We start from the raw sequence: 18,126 nt of genomic DNA, 5'->3' as shown, positions 1-18,126 counted from the left end.
ATATATAGAATATATATAGAATATATATAGAATATATAGAATATATAGAATATATATAGAATATATAGAATATATATAGAATATATATAGAATATATAGAATATATATAGAATATATACAGAATATATATAGAATATATAGAGAATATATAGAGAATATATAATATATAGAATATATATAGAATATATATAATATATATAGAATATAGAATATATATTATATATAGAATATAGAATATAGAATATAATATATATAATATATATAATATATATAATATATAATATAATATATATAGAATATATAATATAATATATATAGAATATATAATATAATATATAGAATATATAATATAATATATAGAATATATATTATATAGAATATAGAATATATATTATATAGAATATAGAATATATATTATATAGAATATAGAATATATAGAATATAGAATATATAGAATATAGAATATATATTATATAGAATATAGAATATAGAATGTATAGAATATATGTATAGAATATATGTATAGAATATATATAGAATATATATATTCTATTAGTTCTGTCATATATATATTCTGTGGAATATATATATATTCTGTGGAATATATATATATTCTGTGAAATATATATATGGAATATACATATATACATATGGAACATACATATATACATATGGATGTATATTCCATACAATGGAACATACATATATATATATATAATGGAATATATATACATATATATGGAATATATATACATATATATGTATATATATTCCAAGATGGAAGAGGACAATGTTATCTCTGACTCAGAAATTCTCACCCTGAGAGTCTGTAGCCTGGGCTTAGGAGATATATATATATTCCATGTATATTCCATTAGTTCTGTCCCTCTAGAGAATCCTGACTAATACAAATCTTCTAACAAATCTTCTAACAAATATTGATTGAACACCTGCTGTGTGGCAGACATGATATTTTGGAGGGATACAACTGTGGATGAATAAGGCAAATAATGATGAAGTGCTTTGGGAGAAATAAGGCAGCATGGCTGAGAGTTACTGGTGCAAGGGAGGAGGATGCTTATTAAGGGAGAGGCATTTGAGCTGACAAAGATGCAAGAGAAGGGCCAGGCTGCACAGAACCGAGGGAAATTTGATGAAAGAACGTGCTGCACAGAGGAAACAGCAGGCTCAGAGACAGCAGCAACCTAAGCCATGTGGCACGTGGCGAGGTGGGGCTGAAGAGAAGAAGCTGCATGCTAGGCATATCCTGAAAATGTCTTTCAAAGTATGGTTTTAGCCTGGTGGTGTGGCCTTCTGAAGCGTCACAGGCAGAAGCTCTGGAAAGCTGGCCAGAGGCCAAAGCCAGACTTCCCCAGAAAACAGAATCTCACCAATGCTGAGATTGGTGTTGCAACATCACCAAAGTCTCCCTCCTTGTGTGGGCTCTGGTTGTGTGGCTGGCCCAAGGGTCTCAGAAACAGATTCCCATTGAGAGAAACCATTGAGACTCACTCCTTCCTCCAGACAGTTGCTCTGGAAGCGTTTCAGGCCCCAGCCTCTTGTTCTTTTGGGTCCCAAGGAAAGTAGTCTTCATGAAAAGGCATGTTCTAGTACCAAGTATTTCTTTTCTATATTGTATGTAGTAGCAAAATATTAGAAACAAAGTAAATGTCCTTAAAAAGAATAATTATGGTAAGTTTGAAATTATATCAAGACAAAGGCCAGGCATAGTGGCTTACACCTGTAACCCCAGCACTTTGAGAGGCGAAGGCGGGCAGATCACTTCAGGCCAGAAGTTCAGGACCAGCCTGGCCAACATGGCAAAACCCCGTCTCTACTAAAAGTACAAAAATTAGCCAGGCGTGGTGGTGCATGCCTGTAATCCCAACTACTCGGGAGGCTGAGGCACGAGAATTGCTTGACCGGGATGCAGAGGTTGCAGTGAGCCGAGATCGCACCACTGAACTCCAGCCTGGGCAACAGAGTCTTGCTCTGTCAAAAAAAAAAAAAAAAGAAAGAAAGAAAGAGGAAAGAAGAGAAATTATATCAGATACAAAGCTACCAAAAAGGAAAGAAAGAAAGGAAAGGAAAGGAAAGGAAGAAAGAAAAAAGAAATTATATCAGACACAAAGCTACCAAAAATCATAATTTAAAAGAAGAGTGTGTGGCAGTCTAGACTGGCCCTGAGTTGATCATTGTTGGGTAATGGGTCTTGGGGGTTCATTATTCTGTCTACATTTTTGATATGTTCAAAGTTTTCCATAATGAAAAACTGTAAATAGAAAAAGAGAGATCATGGTCTGTCTATACTGTGGAATACGATGCAGACTTTGAAAAGAACAAAGAAGCTGTTTGTACACTACTTGGGAACAATCTCTAAGATAATATTGGTAACTGAAAAAATAGGGTGCACACTAGTGTGTGTAGCATGTTTGCATTTATGAAAAATGCACTCTGTATATATATGTGCTTGTACAAGTACAGAATAGCCCTACAAGGGTACATAAGAGATGGATAACAGCAGACACAAGAAGGTCCCAGGGCTCAGCCCTCCAATTTTCTCTCTATATGTTTACTCCCTGGTGATGTCTATGTCTCTTGGCGTTACAAGCCATTGACTCCCAAATTCAGGTTCTGTGTGTGAGCCTGCAGCTAGGAGCCTCCCCCTCCTAACTGCAGGCTCACATACACAACCTGAATGTTTAATAGGCATCTCAAACTTACATGTCAAGGTCAGAATTTCTGGTTTTACCCTCCACTCCACTCCCATCACAGTGAATGAGAACTGCATCCTCCCAGTTTTTTAAGCAGCAAACTGGCTCAGTTCTTGACTCCTCTCTTTCTTTCATACACCACATCCAATTCATTAAAAAATTCTGTTGGTTTTACCCTTAGAATCCAATCCCCTCTGAACATCTCTACCATCAGCACTTGATCTAAGCCATCATCTCTTACCTGGATTACTGCAACAGTAAAATTCACCCTTGTTGGTGTACGGCTCTATGAGCTTTGGCCAATGCATGATATCAGGTAATCACCATCACAATCAAGATACAAAACAGACTCAACCCTCAAAAAAAAAAAAAGCCCTTTATGATCAACCCCTCCTACACCTTTAACCTCTGGCAGATAGTTATCTATGTTCTCTGTCTCTACAAGCTTTGCCTTTTCCAGAACATCATATAAGTGGAAGCAAACAGTAGGTAACCGTTGGGGTCCAGCTTCTTTCACTTAGCATAATGCATTTGAGATTTATCAATGTTGTTGTGTATAACTGCAGTGTGTGGTCCTTTTTATCACTGTGTAGTATTCCATCATATGGATGGATCATCATTTGGTTGCCCAGTCACCTGTTGAAGGGCATTTGGGTTGTTTCCAGGTTTTGGCTATTATAAAGCTGCTCTAAACACTTATGTATAGGTTTTATGCCAACATAAGTTTCACTCAGGTAAATACCAAAAGTGAGATTGTTGGGTCATATGGCAAGTGGGTTTTAACTTTATAAGAAACTGCTGAACTGTTTTCCAGAGTGGCTGTATCATTTTACATTCCCGCAGCAATGTATAAGAGTTTCGCTTGCTCAGCATCATCAGTTGTATTTGGTATTGTTGAGTGTCTTGTTTTTGTTTTTGTTTTAGAGATGGGGTCTCACTCTGTCATCCGGGCTGGAGTGCAGTGGCATAATCATAGCTCACTGCAGTTTCAAACTCCTGGGCTCAAACCATCCTCCTGCCGCAGCCTCCTGGGTAGCCTAGCCAATTTTTAAAATTTTTTGTAAAGATGGAGTCTCATTATGTTACCTAGGCTGTTTTGTTTTGTTTTTAATTTCAGCTTTTCTTGCAGGATGTGGTGGCTCATGCCTGTAATCCCAGCATTTTGGGAGGCCAAGGTGGGAAGATCATTTGAGCCCAGGAGTTGGAGACCAGCCTGGGAAACACAGTAGGGCTCCACCTCTATAAAAAACACAAAAATTAGCCAGGTATGGTGGCACATGCCTGTGGTCTCAGCTACTCAAGAGGCTGAGGTGCGCGGATCCCTTGACCCCAGGAGGTCAAGGCTGCAGTGAGCCGATTGTGCCACTGCACCCCAGCCTGGGCAACAGAGCAAAACCTTGTCTCAATAATAATTATAATGTTGGCCTTTCCAATAGGTGTGTTGTGGTATCTCATCATGGTTTTAATTTACTGAAGCTGTTCTTTTACTAGGACTCCCTGCATCCGCTCTTGTTCTCCTATAGCCTGTTCTGCTTACAGAAGCTGGAGTGAGCCTTTGTCTCCTCATCTCACTTGGAGGAGGAGCCACAGTCCTTACAGCAGCACAGTGGCAGGCAAATGGGGCCATGCACACTCACAGAGACACAAACACGCACACAAGTGCGCACACACACAGATGCACGCACACACACACAGACACATGGACACACGTGCACACGCACAGACACACAGATGTACGTACACACACGTGCACACAGCGGCAGGCAGATGGGGCCATGCACACGCACAGAGACACATGTGCATGCACACACAGATGCACGCGCAAACACGTGCACACGCATGAGACACACACGCATACATGCACGCACACACAGACGTGCACACGGCGGCAGGCAAATGGGGCCATACACACACATAGAGATACACAGACGCACATGCACATGCCCGTGCACACGCACAGAGACACACACACACAGATGCACGCACACACACGTGCTCACAGCGGCAGGCAAATGGGGCCATACACACACAGATACACAGACGCACATGCACACGCCCGTGCACACGCACAGAGACACACACACACAGATGCACGCACACACACTTGCTCACCGCAGCAGGCAAATGGGGCCATGCATAAGCACAGAGACACACGCACACATGCACACACACACACAGACGCACGCACATGCACAGAGACACACATACACACACATACACACACCATGCTACCTTCCTGAACTCATCTCCTGTTTTCTTCTGGCTCCAGCCACACTGGCCCCCTTGCTGTTACTCAAAGCTCCCAAGCATGGACCAGAGCATTTTTCTCCCAAACCTCTAAACGGCTCACCCCTCACCTCCTCCAAGTTCAACTGTCACGTCCTGCATTAGCCCTGCCCTGGACAGCCTCTCTAAAAGTACAGCCCCCTCCCTACTCCTGATCCCCCTTATCCTGCTCCAGTTTCTCCTTTGCGCATATCACCTTTGAACATACGTGTATGGTTTATTTCCTTATTATGTTCATTCCTCATTATCTGCTTCCCCCTGGGTTTAGCACAGTGCATATAGGTGGTGCTCAATAAATGTTATCTCCAGGGAGGGGAACAGGTTGGCTGGAGGGAAGACAGGAAGACATTTTACTTGAAATACATTGGCATTTTTTGAATTTTAAATCATGTGAAAGTATTACCTATTCAATAAGTAAATTTTTTAAAATTTGAAAAAGTGTCCTAAAGGCACCAGTAGGACTAAGATTCCTTAGTTTGTAGTCCCCAAGGGAAGAGTTACAAATGCTTTATCACTGTCACCTGTGGATAGACTGACTCCTCACCCCACCCCAGCTCACCCTGCCATGCTCCTCTCCGTTTCTCTCCCTGTGCCTGGTGACCCTGAACCTGTGAAATGCTGCACACACACACCGTGCCCATCCACCCCACCCCAACACTCGCCCGTGGGCTACTTCCTTGGGCTGGCACACCCTCTGGAAGCTTCCTCAGACCTCCGGGGGCTGGATTGGCTACCTCCATGTCATGTTCTGCACAGTCATGCTTTTTGAGGACAAATGACAGAAACTCACAGTGAAACTGACTTAAGCAAAAAAGGGAACATGCTGGCCCATGGTATAGTGAAAAGCACAGACACTGCTTGTGTCCAGTCCTGCTCCCACCAGCTGGAAATTGTGGAGCCTTGGGCACATTACAAAACTGCTTTGTGCCTCAGTTTCTTCATTTGTCAAATGGGGCATAATACTTCCTAACTCACAGGGTAATGATGATTATATGAATTGGTATGTCTATAGCACTTAGAGCAATTCCTGGTATATTAATAAGTGCTATATCAGAGTTTGTGAATTTAAATAAATAAACCTAGCTAAAAAGTCTGGGGGAAGAGCTTGCTTCATCCAGGGGCTCAGATGACAACATGAAGACACTGACTTTGTCTCTTTCTCTCCGTTCCTCCTTCCTCTGAGTTGTCACCATTCCCAGACAGGCTCCCCCCTCACAATGACAAAGTGGCTGTCAGCAGCTCCACAAAGTCCCCAAACCAAGTCTCCTTGGCCCTGATGAAGTCATGTGCCCCTGCACCAAGAGAGAAATCCAGTGCTCTGCCTAGCCAGGTGTGGGTCATGAGCCCACCCCAAGAATGGGGGGAAGGAGGGACCAGGGGATCCCCTACAGGAAATGGAGAGCTGTTCCCAGCAAAATGCAGGTTACTTAACGCCTCCTATAGTCTACTGTCTCTGTCCTACCATCCCTCCCACTAAGCTGAGTTTGCTTTAGACCAGGCAGTTGCTCCAGAGCTCTTCCCCTTCCTGGTAGCTGAGGATGCCTGGAGAGCAAGGGCCTCACCTTGCATATCTTTGATAGCCCTGGGCCTGGCACACGCAAAGCCCCATAACTGCTTCTTGAATGCACTCACCCCCAAACCTCTAGCCCACGAAGACATCCTCCTCTGCAACAGACTCCCTGGGCCCCCTACAGTTCCACAGGCTGGACACAGTCCCTGGGAAAATTAGTGACGGGAAACAGCCTGCAGAACTGCGATTATTTGGGATTTGTTCTTCATGTTAATGCGATGCTGGTTCCTTTCTGTTTCTTTAATGCCATTTTGTACTAAGGTAGTTCAAAGTTCTTTACAAACAGCTAGTAATTAATTCAACTTCATTAAGGCCAATTAATCCAGGATTAATTATAAATTTGCCCAGAGGAAGTTATTATACTTTGCTCTTTGATTTGAGTTTTGGCTTTAAAGAGTCTTTCAGGAGTGAAATGGAAATTTCCCTTTTCTCTGAGGGTATCTACCTCGCCAGTAATTGTGTTAACCATGTGCCTTCCTCAGTAGGTCCCATGCCAACCTCTAAGGAGGCTGCCACCCAGGTCAGCTGAGCTACATAACATTCCAGCATTAATCAGATCTGCCAATGCCACATTTAGCCACGGGTCAAGGAAGCCTGATATAGTGGCAAGAACTCCTCCACGCGGGTTCAAATCATGGCTGTACCTCATGCTGGCAGTGTGACTTCACCATCTCTTCCACCTGCAAAATGGGCATCACAGTGTTTCACAAGATCATTGTGGTCGGTAGTGGTCAGCACCTACTCCCTCTTCTTTTGTAAGAGCTCCTCAATTATCCTTGGAAAGTTCTCCCCTCCTTTCTTCCAGGTCTCTAGGGGGCTGACCTCAGTCTCAGTTCCAGGGATGAGCCTGAGACTCAGTACTAACCAAGCAGCATGGTCCATCCTGCTGGCCGCAGTGACTGGATTGTTAGTGAACCTAACAACCCAGGTTGGCCTAGTCACAGCCAACCCTGGCATATTTCCCAGGGCAAGCAATACGAAAGTGTACTCTTTGCCACTGGACTGAAATCTGGGGCATGCAGGCCTGGGCTATGATGGGACCTCAGGAGAGGAGACCAGCCATGGCAGAATAGTGGCCCCCCCAAAGATGTTCACATCCCGGAGCCAGTGAATATGTTACCTTCCATGGCCAAAGGGACTCCACAGATGTGATTAAGATGAGGGTCTTGGCGGGGCACTGTGGCTCACACCTGTAATCCCAGCACTTTGGGAGGCTGAGAAGGGCGAATCACAAGGTCAGGAGTTTGAGACCAGCCTGACCAACATAGTGAAACCTCGTCTCTACTAAAGATACAAAAATTAGCCGGGCATAGTGGCCCATGCCTGTAGTCCCAGCTACTCGAGAGGCTAAGGCAGGAGAATTGCTTGAACCCAGGAGGCGGAGGTTGTGGTGAGCCAAGATTGTGCCACTGAACTCCAGCCTGGGCAACAGAGCGAGACTCTGTCTCAAAAAAAAAAAAAAAAAAAGATAAGGGTCTTGAGATGAGGAGATTATCCTGGAGTATCAGGGTGGGCCTGGTGTAATCATGAAGGGACCTTATAAGAGAGTGGCAGGAGGGTCTGGGCACTGTGGCTCAGGCCTGTCACCCCAGAACTTTGGGAGGCTGAGGTGGGTGGATCACCTGAGGTCAGGACTTCGAGACCAGCCTGGCCAACATGGTAAAACCCCGTCTCTAATAAAAATACAAAAATTAGCTGAGTGTGGTGGCGTGCGCCTGTAATGCCAGCTACTCTGGAGGCTGAGGTGACAGAATTGCTTAAACCTGGCAGGCAGAGGTTGCAGTGAACCAAGATCACCCCTCTACATTCCAGCCTGGGCGACAGAGTGAGATTCCATCTCAAAAACAAAAAAAGGAGAGAGGCAAGAGGGTCAGAAGCAGAAAGATGACATCATAAGAAAGACTCAACTGGCCATTTTTGGCTTTGAAGGTGGAAAGGGGACCTGAGTCCAGGCATGTGGGCGCCTGAAGAAGGCGAGAAAATGGATTCTACCCCAGAATCCCTGGAAAGGAACGTGGCCCTAACAACACATTCATTTTAGCCCAGTGAGACCCATTTTGGACTTCTGGCCTCCAAAACTGTAAGATTATTGATTTGTGTTGTTTTAAGCCACTAAATATGTTATGGCAGCAATAGGAAACCAATATAAACACTTAACTGGAGTGTCAAATCTATGTTCGTATTTATTGATTAAATGGATGGCTCCTAATTCCACCCTACCTCATCAGAGCTCTGCAGGGTCTTTACCAGGCTTATTCCACATCCTAGACCCAGGACCACAATTTGACAGTTAAGATCTTCACCAGAAGAGACCTCAATGCCTGCCCTCTTGTCAGACCGGCTGCATTCGTCCAAGCTACCCTGATTGACCTCTGACCCCACTACCATGTGCTCCAGACAGGACCCATGGGAGCTCCAGGCTCGGCCACGTTCCCAGGCAGACTCTGGGAGTCAGCAGATGTGGCCAGGTTTACCCATTGCGTTGGGACGTGCCTGCTGAAACGGAAACACTGCTCCCAGCAGAGGACTTTATGGTGGGAGGCATGGGCTTTGCCCTTGCTAACCTGACCTCTGTCCCCAGCCCAATTTCCCGTCTCTAGGCTCCAAAGCAGTTCCTGTGAGTGCCTAGGGGTACTGTTTCCATTTAAAAAATATGGCAAGTGCTCTCTTCAGCAGCACATATACTAAAATTAGAATGAGACAGAGACAGCATGGCCCCTGGGCAAGGATGACACACAAAACAAAAATTAATTAAAAACATAATCATGAAGGGGGAAAAGCATGACAAAATCTACTGCTAAGGCCAGGACACACAGAGAGAAGGCAACTATTAAGAAAAGAAAGCCGGGCATGGTGGCTCATGCCTATAATCCCAGCACTTTGGGAGGCCGAGGCGGGTGGATCACCTGAGGTCAGGAGTTCGAGACCAGCCTGACCAATATGGTGAAAACCCGTCTCTACTAAAAATGAAAAATTAGCTGGGTGTCGTAGTGGGCATCTGTAATCCCAGCTACTCAGGAGTCTGAGGCAGGAGAATCGCTTGATCTGGGGAGGCAGAGGTTGCCGTGAGCCAAGATTGTGCCACTTACACTCCGGCCTGGGTGACAGAGCGAGACTCTGTCTCAAAAGAAAAGAAAAGAAAAGAAAAAAAGTCCATGTGTTCATACTCCAAGGTGTTGACACCATGTGTTATGCCCCTCCCAGTGCTAGAGTCCCTCGTTAAGATCTCATTTAATTATCTTAATAATCCTGTGAGTGTTGTCATCACTGTTTTACAGCAGAGGGGAATGAGAGGTAACTTGCTCAGAAAAAGCAGGATTTGAACCTGGGACATTTTGTGAGGTAAGGGTTACCAGGCCACCTGGAGCATCAGTACAGACCCCTCTGTTCCCAGATGAACCTTGGTTTATGTCAGATTTCCCCAGCCTTGGTGATATGAAAAGCCATCTTCAGAATTTCTGTGCTATCTAGGGAACACCTATGACTTAATTACCGTTTTTCTTTCAATTGACCTGCTTTTTTTACTTAATGAAGTATTTCTCCATACATAGAAAACCATTATAACTTACCAGAAATAGTCAGAAACCACAAAAATAAATACAATAAAAACAACAGTAGGCTTTCCAAAGAATCTTTAATAAAAAGGAAGTCTAGCAAGTACAGTCATGTGTCCCTTAATGCCAGGGATACTTTTTGAGAAATGTGTCTTTAAGTGATTTTGTCATTGCATGAACATCATAGAGTATACTTATACAAACCTAGATGGTATATATACTAGTACATATACATTTTTTTAATCTGGAAAACTAAATGTCCCAACATCTTTACTGAATATTGAATATCAATTATTTCCCCTACTTGATCTGAAATGCCAATGTCAAGTTTCATAATCAGGTTTTTATATATGCTCCATGATAATCTTATGAGACCACTATCTTATATGTGGTCTGTCATTGACCAAAATGTTGCTATGGGACACATGACGGTATGAGGAAGGAATTAAAGGCACACTCCAGTACACTAAAACTTACTAAAAGAAAACTAAAAAGGCAATAGTGTTCTCACTATATAAATCAATGTTAGTTACTTTTATGACTTTGTACCACCTATAAGGTGTCAGCAAAATCATCTCTATCCCCTTTGGCCCCAGAAGTCAGCCCAGGTCTGAAATAATAAGCATGCCCATTAGCTTGCCAATAATTAGAAAGGTGGATAAGTCCAAATGCTGCTGAAGACGTGGGAGCAGGTGCAGGGAGTGTGCCTATAATCTAAAAGCCAGCAGCCCCACCCCTGAGTAAGCTTTGTTCTCAGGTCTATTAGCACACAAGGATGAGGATGTTAATTGCAACTCTGTTGTAATTGTTGGGAGTTAGAGGCAGTGGAAGGTCTAACACTGGGAGGAGAATAAGATGTGGTGGATGCTTAGGGTGGGACTTGGACAACAGCAGGGATTACCAATCTGGTGGGGAGCAATGAGAAATGGAGAGATTGTACACACACACACACACACACACACACACACACACACACACAAAACATACACATACATCACACCCTCGGTGTTGGGTGGAAAAGGTAACAAACAGAATGAGATCTGTAGTACAAGGGCATGTATGTACTTGCTTATATAAATGAATGCCACATATTTGCCAGGGATAGAAAGCCAGCCAGGACCTGGACCAAATGCATTAGAGTGGGCACCTCCATGGGGAAATGAAATCAGAGTGGAGATTAGGGATGGAGAGGGGAAATATTTAAAATAAAATAAATCAAGAGAGCTTACTGGCTGGGCACAGTGGCTCAGGCCTGTAATCCCAACACTTTGGGAGGCCAAGGCGGGCAGATCACTTGAGGTCAGGAGTTCGAGACCAGCCTGGCCAACATGGTAAAACCCCATCTCTACTAAAAATACAAAAACATTAGCCAGGTGTGGTGTTGCGTGCCCATAATCCCAGCTATTCGGGAGGTTGAGGCAGGAGAATTGCTTGAACCCAGGAGGCAGAGGTTGTGGTGAGCTGAGATCACGCCACTGCACTACAGCCTGGGTGACAGAGCGAGACTCCTTCTCAAAAAAAAAAAAAAAAAAAGGGGGGGCTTACCACTGACCTCCCACTTACCCAAAATGATAGTGACTCATGAAACCGAAGGGAAGATGAACTCAACTCTCTGCACCTGAGATCCGGAAGAAAGAGAAAAATAAAATAGACATAGGCAAGGACCTATGAATGGGGTGATGAGGCTACAGTGCAGGGTGTCAAAGGAGTGGGAGATGAGGCTGGAGTGACAGAGAGCCAGGCCATCCCCAGTGCTGGGTTGAGAATTTGCACTCTCTTCTGAAAGCACAGGGCGTTGTTGAAAGTTGCTAAGCAGGGGAATGATCTAGTGGACTGGTCTCTCTGGTAGCCAGGAAGGAGGAGGGTGAGAGATAGGGTGGAGCCTCCAAGCGAGCAGACCATTTACTCATTGAACAAATATTTTCTGAGCATCTTATATGTGCCCGACACAGGCCTAGAGCCTGGGGGTTCCGCGGTGAAAAGAACAAACAAGAATCCCTACCTTGGTACACACCCAGTTATGGTAGGGAAGGCAGGCAATAAACAAATAAGCAATAGATGTATAGTGTATGTTATGTGGTGATGAATGCTGTGGGGACAACTGTGGGGAAGGGGAAGAGCTGGTTAGGGTAAGGGAGAAGTTTCAATTGCAAATGTGGCCCGGGCGAGTCTCCCCTAGAGAGAATCCTGAAGAAAGTGAGGAGTGATTATATAATAATTATCGGGTGAGAAATGCTGAGGCCTGATCAAGGGATGGGGGCCAAGCCATTGACTGGGGCACTGGGCCCTGTAGGTTTCAAAATGTTCTAGAATCACATGGGAAGGTGGTGCCACTTAGGTTTCCACACATGACTCCATATCAAATCTGCAAAATGTCAGTTGCTCTTGTTACAGTATCTAGCCCCCTCAGGTGGAAATTTTAAAATCACTCCTTGCTAGCACCAACTATTTTGTTTTGTTTTGTTTTGTTTTGTTTTGTTTTGTTTTGCGTTTTGAGACAGGGTCTTGCTCTGTCACCCAGGCTGGAGTGCAGTGGCACGATCATGGCTTGCTGTAGCCTCCACCTCCTGTGCTCAAGCCAGCCTCCCACCTCAGCTTCCTGAACAGCTGAGACCACAGATGCATACCACCACACCCGCCTAATTAAGAAAAAAAAACTGTAGAGACGGGTATCACCCTATTTCCCAGGCTGGAAACCAACTATTCTTGTTACCTCTTTAGAGAGCTCTTCGAGGTTATCCTATTGGAAGTAGCCTTCCATCCCCGCTCTCCTCTGTCACAGCATCCTGCTGTGGAGTCTTCTGGTGCCACCAGTTGGAACAACCTACTTAGTTGCTTACATGTTAATAAACCCGCTCCCTCACTTGAAGGTAAACTCTGTGAGGGCTGTTGCTTCCTGCTGTATCCTCAAGGCCTAGAGGAGTGTCCAGCTCATAGAAAGCACTTCATAAACATTTTTGGATGAATGGACGAATGTGTCTATAGCTCAGGCGTTGGGTCAGGTAGAAGTTATGTGTGTGTTTGGGATTCCTGATGAGGGGTGATAGCTGAAAGCAGGGGCTGGGAGGTGCATGGGCTCAGGGAAAGAACCTGGAATGAAAAAGGAAGTGAGCCGAAGTCAGAATGTGGGGAAATGCTGAATGGTCAAGGGTGAGCCAGAGGAAACAGTAGTGAGAGAGCTGGAGAAGCCAGAATCAGGGGCCAGGGGCACCCCTGAAGCCAGGGGGCAGCTTTTGCCAGTGGCCTCCTCATTCTCCACTCTTCTTTCTTCCTTTCTGACAGAGCTCTATTTAGATTTTGGGAAGAGGTATGCTCAGGTAAAAGCCTTTTCACACTCCCATCCTGCTTTGCCATTAGAGAGGAGTATGTGACCCGGTTCTGGACAGTGAGATATAAGTGGGCATCACTGGTTGGGTTTCCTAGAAAGCCCCTTAGAGAGGACAGTCTTTGCTGGCCAGGATCTTCAGCATTTAGCCAATGGCTCTTTCTCTGTCCTTATTTTTCCTGCCTGGGATGTGGAAGTGAAGCCTGGAGGTGCAGCAGCCATCTTTGAATCATGAGAACCAAAGCTGTATGCTAAGGGCAAAGGAGCATCAGACACAATCCCCTACTTGCTGAAGCTACTGTGTGTCTTGTTTTTTGTTGCTTGAAGTCAAAAGCATTCCTAACTGACACCCTAGGTGAGTTGAGAGTTTCCAGATAGGGTTGGTGGTCAGTGGTGTTAAATGTTGCACAGAAATCCTATAAGCTTGGAAGATGTCTGGAGGATTTGGCTCTTGAGAAGTCAATTTTACCTTTTTTTCTTTTTTAAAATTTTCTGGTAAAATATACATAACATAAAATCTTTTAAGCTGTGGTTAAATGTACAATTCAATGGTATTAAGTACATCCAAGATGTTGTGAAACCATCATCACTATTTCCATAACTTTATCTCAAAAACAAAATACTCATTGATAATAACTTATCACCGCTTCCATCTCCTGTTAACCTCTATTCTACTTTCTGTCTCTATGAATATGCCTATTATAGATATTTAATATAAGTAGAATCATACATATTTGTTCATACATATATGTCCTTTTGTGTCTGGCTTATTTCACTTATCATAATGTTTTCAATGTTCATCTGTATTGTAACATGTGCCAAAAGAACCTCATCCTTTTTTTTTTTTTTTGATACAGAGTCTTGCTTTGTCGGCCAGGCTGGAGTGCAGTGACGCGATCTCAGCTCACTGCAACCTCTGCCCCCCAGGTTCAAGCAATTCTCCTGCCTCGGCCTCCCGAGTAGCTGACATATTGTTGTTCACAGTATTTTTAGTAGAGACGGGGTTTCACCATGCTGGCAAGGCTGGTCTCGAACTCCTGACCTCGTGATCCACTCACTTGGCCTCCCAAAGTGCTGGGATTACAGGCGTGAGCCACCGCGCCAGGCCTAAGAGTGTCATCCTTTTTATGGATGAATAATATTCCACTGCATGTGTAGGCCACATTTTGTTTGTCATTCACCCATTGATGAACATGTGGGTTGTTTCCACCCTTTGGCAATTGTGAATATTGCTGATATGAACATGGGTACAGAAGAATCTGTTTGAGTCCCTGTTTTCAAATCTTTTAAATATTGAAATAGGAGAGGAATTGTTGGGTCATATGGTAAGTCTATGATTAACTTTTTGAGGAATCAATAAATTTTCCACAGCAGCTGCACCATTTTACATTCCCACCAGCACTGCACAAGGGTTCCAATTTCCCCATATTCTTACCAACACTTGTTATTTTCCATTTTTAAATTATAGCCATCTTGGGGGGTATGAAATAGTATCTGACCGTGGTTAGTATTTCCATTTCCCTGATAACTAATGATGTTAAACATCGTTACATATGTTTACTAGCCATTTGTGTGTCTTCTCTGGGAAATTGTCTATCACATCCTTTATCCATTTTTTAATTGCATTGTTTGTTTGTTTTTGTTTTGAATTGTGGGAGTTCTTTATATATTCTAAATATTAAACCCTCATGGGATATATGATTTGGAAATATTTTCTCCCATTCTGTGAGTTGTCTTTTTACTCTTTTGACGGTGTCCTTTGATACACAAAATTTTAAATTTGATGAAGTCCAACATATTTAGTTTTTCTTTCGTTACATGTGCCTTTGGTGCCATAGTTAAGAAACCATTGCCATGACACAAGTTCACGAAGATTTGCTCCTTTGTTGTCATCTAAGAGTTTTGTATTTTAAGCTCTTAAATTTAGGGCTTTAAAAAATCCATTCTCAGTTAACTTTTATACATTGTGTAACATAAGGCTCCAACTTCATTCCTTTGCATCCAGATATCCAATTTTTCTGCCAGCACTTGTTGAAGAGACTCTGCTTTCCTCATTGAATGGTCCTGACACCCTTGTCAGAAATCTGTTGGTCATATATGTGAGGGTTTGTTTCTGGACTCTCAATTCTATTCACTGGTCTACATGTCCATCTTTATGCCAGTTCCACACTGTTTTGATTAATATTGCTTATATTAAGTTTTGAAATCACAAATTATGAATACCCCACCTTTGTTCTTTTTCAGGATTATTTTGGCTATTTGGGGTTCCTTGAAATTTCATATGAATTTTAGGATGAGTTTTTCTGTTTTTGCAAAAGCATACCGTTTGGATTCTGATAGGAATGTGTTAATTCTGCAGACTACTTTGGATAGTATTGTCATCTTAACAATATTAAGTCTTCTAATCCGTGAATCCAGAATGTCTATTTATTTAAGCTTTCTGTAAATTCCTTCAACAGTTATTTGCTTCCACCTCCTTTGATGTACAAGTCTTGCACCTCCTTAGTTAAATTTACTAAGTATTTTTTTCTTTTTGATACTGTTGTAAATGGAATTTTTTAAATTTCTTTTTTTAGTGTTGTTTTTTGCTAGTGCATAGAAATACGATTGATTTGTCAATTTTTCATCCTGCAACTTTGCTCAGTTTGTTTATTAGTTCTAAAAGGGTTTTTTTTTGTTGTTGTTATTGTTTGTTTGTTTGTTTTAGAGACAGAGTATCACCCTCTTGCCTAGGCTGGAGTGCAGTGGCAAAATCATAGCTCACTTCAGCCTTGAACTCCTGGGCTCAGGTGATTCTCCTGCCTTGGCCTCCTAAAGCTCTGAGATTGCAGATGTGAACCACTGCTCTTGGCCTCTAACAGTGTTTTTTGGATGGATTCTTTAGGGTTTTCTACATACAGGATTGTCATTTAAGACAGAAGTAGTTTTACCTCTTCCTTTCCAATTTGGATGCCCTTTAATTCATTTTGCCTAATTGCTCTGTGTAGAACTTCCAGTAGTATATTGAGTAGAAGTGGTAAAAGTGGACATCCTTGCTTGTTCTCGATAGGGGGAAATTTTAGTTTTTTTGTTTGTTTGTTTGTTTTTTGTTTGTTTTGAGCAGAGGTTTACTAGGCAGAAGAGAAGAAAAAGAGAAACAGGCCGGGCACGGTGGCTCACGCCTGTAATCCCAGCACTTTGGGAGGCCGAGGAGGGCAGATCACAAGGTCAGAAGATCGAGACCATCCTGGCTAACATGGTGAAACCCCGTCTCTACTAAAAATACAAAAAATTAGCCGGGTGTGGTGGCGGGCGCCTGTAGTCCTAGCTACTTGGGAGGCTGAGGCAGGAGAATGGCATGAACCCGGGAGGCGGAGCTTGCAGTGAGCCGAGATGGCACCACTGCACTCCAGCCTGGGCAACAGAGTGAGGCTCATGTCTCAAAAAAAAAAAAAAAAAAAAAAAAAAAGAAACAACTCTCTTTGCAGAGAGGGGTCTCCAAGTGGAAAGAACCAGTGGGTGGTGGATGCACAGGATTTTATAGTCAGGTTTGAGGAAGTGTGTCTGATTTATATGGGGCACTGTCATACCCAAAGAGGATAAGAGATATGGCCGTCGCGGACAGGAAAGGGGAAATTACCATAGGAAAGTTGGAGATCCTGTTGCCGACACTCCATGGTGGTCAGAGGCTGGGGTCAGTCCAAAAGCCTTTGGATAACACTGTGGAGTAGCCCAGCCAGAAATCCTCAGTTGCTCCAAAACCTCCTCCAGCCCCATGCCACGGCTAAGTCCTCCATGAAATGAAGCTGATTCAAACATAGCCAATATGCCCAGCAACCCATGGGTACTGGGGGATTCTCCATGTTCTCCCCAGCAAGCCTGTCCCCCAAGTCTTGTAACGCTGGCAGCCATGCTAATCGTTTTTAAATGGCTGAAGGGGGCCCAGTATTTAGTTTGATTTAGTTCTAAAATGGAGGCTGAGAGCCTTGAAATGAAAGGACAGAGTTGGAGTCTGCTCCTCTACTCACTGTTTCGATGAATGTTGTACCTTGGTATCCCAGACAAGGTCCCCAGTATGAAGCGGCTACATTGTCTAGGGTATGTACCCTGGGATTCGTCATCTCATGCCAGGAAAATTTAGGACATGGACACACACAAGGAATTTAGGAGCAGAGATTTAATAGGCAGAAGAGAAGAGAAAGAGAAATAGCACTCTCTGTATAGAGAGAAGGGTCTCAGTGCGGAAAGGACCCAGTCTCTTACCATTATGATGTTAGCTGTGGGTTTTTCATAAAGAAGTTTGTATCGTCTGAAACTGGGCACGGTGGCTCACGCCTGTAATCCCAGCACTTTGGGAAGCCTAGGTGGCAGATCACCTGATGTCAGGAGTTTGAGACCAGCCTGGCAAACATGGTGAAACCCCGTCCCTACTAAAAATACAAAAATTAGCCAGGCATGGTGGTGGGTGCCTGTAATCCCACCTACTTGGGAGGCTGAGGCAGGAAAATCGCTTGAACCCGGGAGGCGGAGGTTGCAGTGAGCCCAGATCACGCCACTGCCCTCTAGCTTGGGCAACAGAGGGAGACTCCGTCTCAAAAAAAAACAAAACAAAACAAAAACAAACAAAAAAATTGTATCATATCATATTGAGGAAGTTTTTAAAAAATTTTTAATTATATGGGTACATAGTAGGTACAT

The 18,126-nt window shown here is 43.5% G+C and overlaps 1 protein-coding gene and 1 non-coding gene across 2 annotated transcripts in view; both read left to right on the top strand.

The window, feature by feature from the left end:
- Positions 1-18,126, top strand: part of RUVBL1 (RuvB like AAA ATPase 1) — a 79,339-nt gene that overhangs the window by 2,454 nt on the left and 58,759 nt on the right. The gene's annotated exons all lie outside the window — the stretch shown is intronic.
- On the top strand, positions 9,231-9,333 carry LOC112439392 (U6 spliceosomal RNA). The gene has a single exon (XR_003027688.1). It is a non-coding gene; the product is annotated as a U6 spliceosomal RNA (small nuclear RNA).

The sequence above is a fragment of the Pan paniscus genome, chromosome 2 (genome assembly GCF_029289425.2).
Source record: "Pan paniscus chromosome 2, NHGRI_mPanPan1-v2.0_pri, whole genome shotgun sequence".
Classification (NCBI taxonomy): Eukaryota; Metazoa; Chordata; class Mammalia; order Primates; family Hominidae; genus Pan; species Pan paniscus.
The sequence above is the reverse complement of the archived record's forward strand: the minus strand, read 5'-3'. Positions and strand labels throughout refer to the sequence as shown.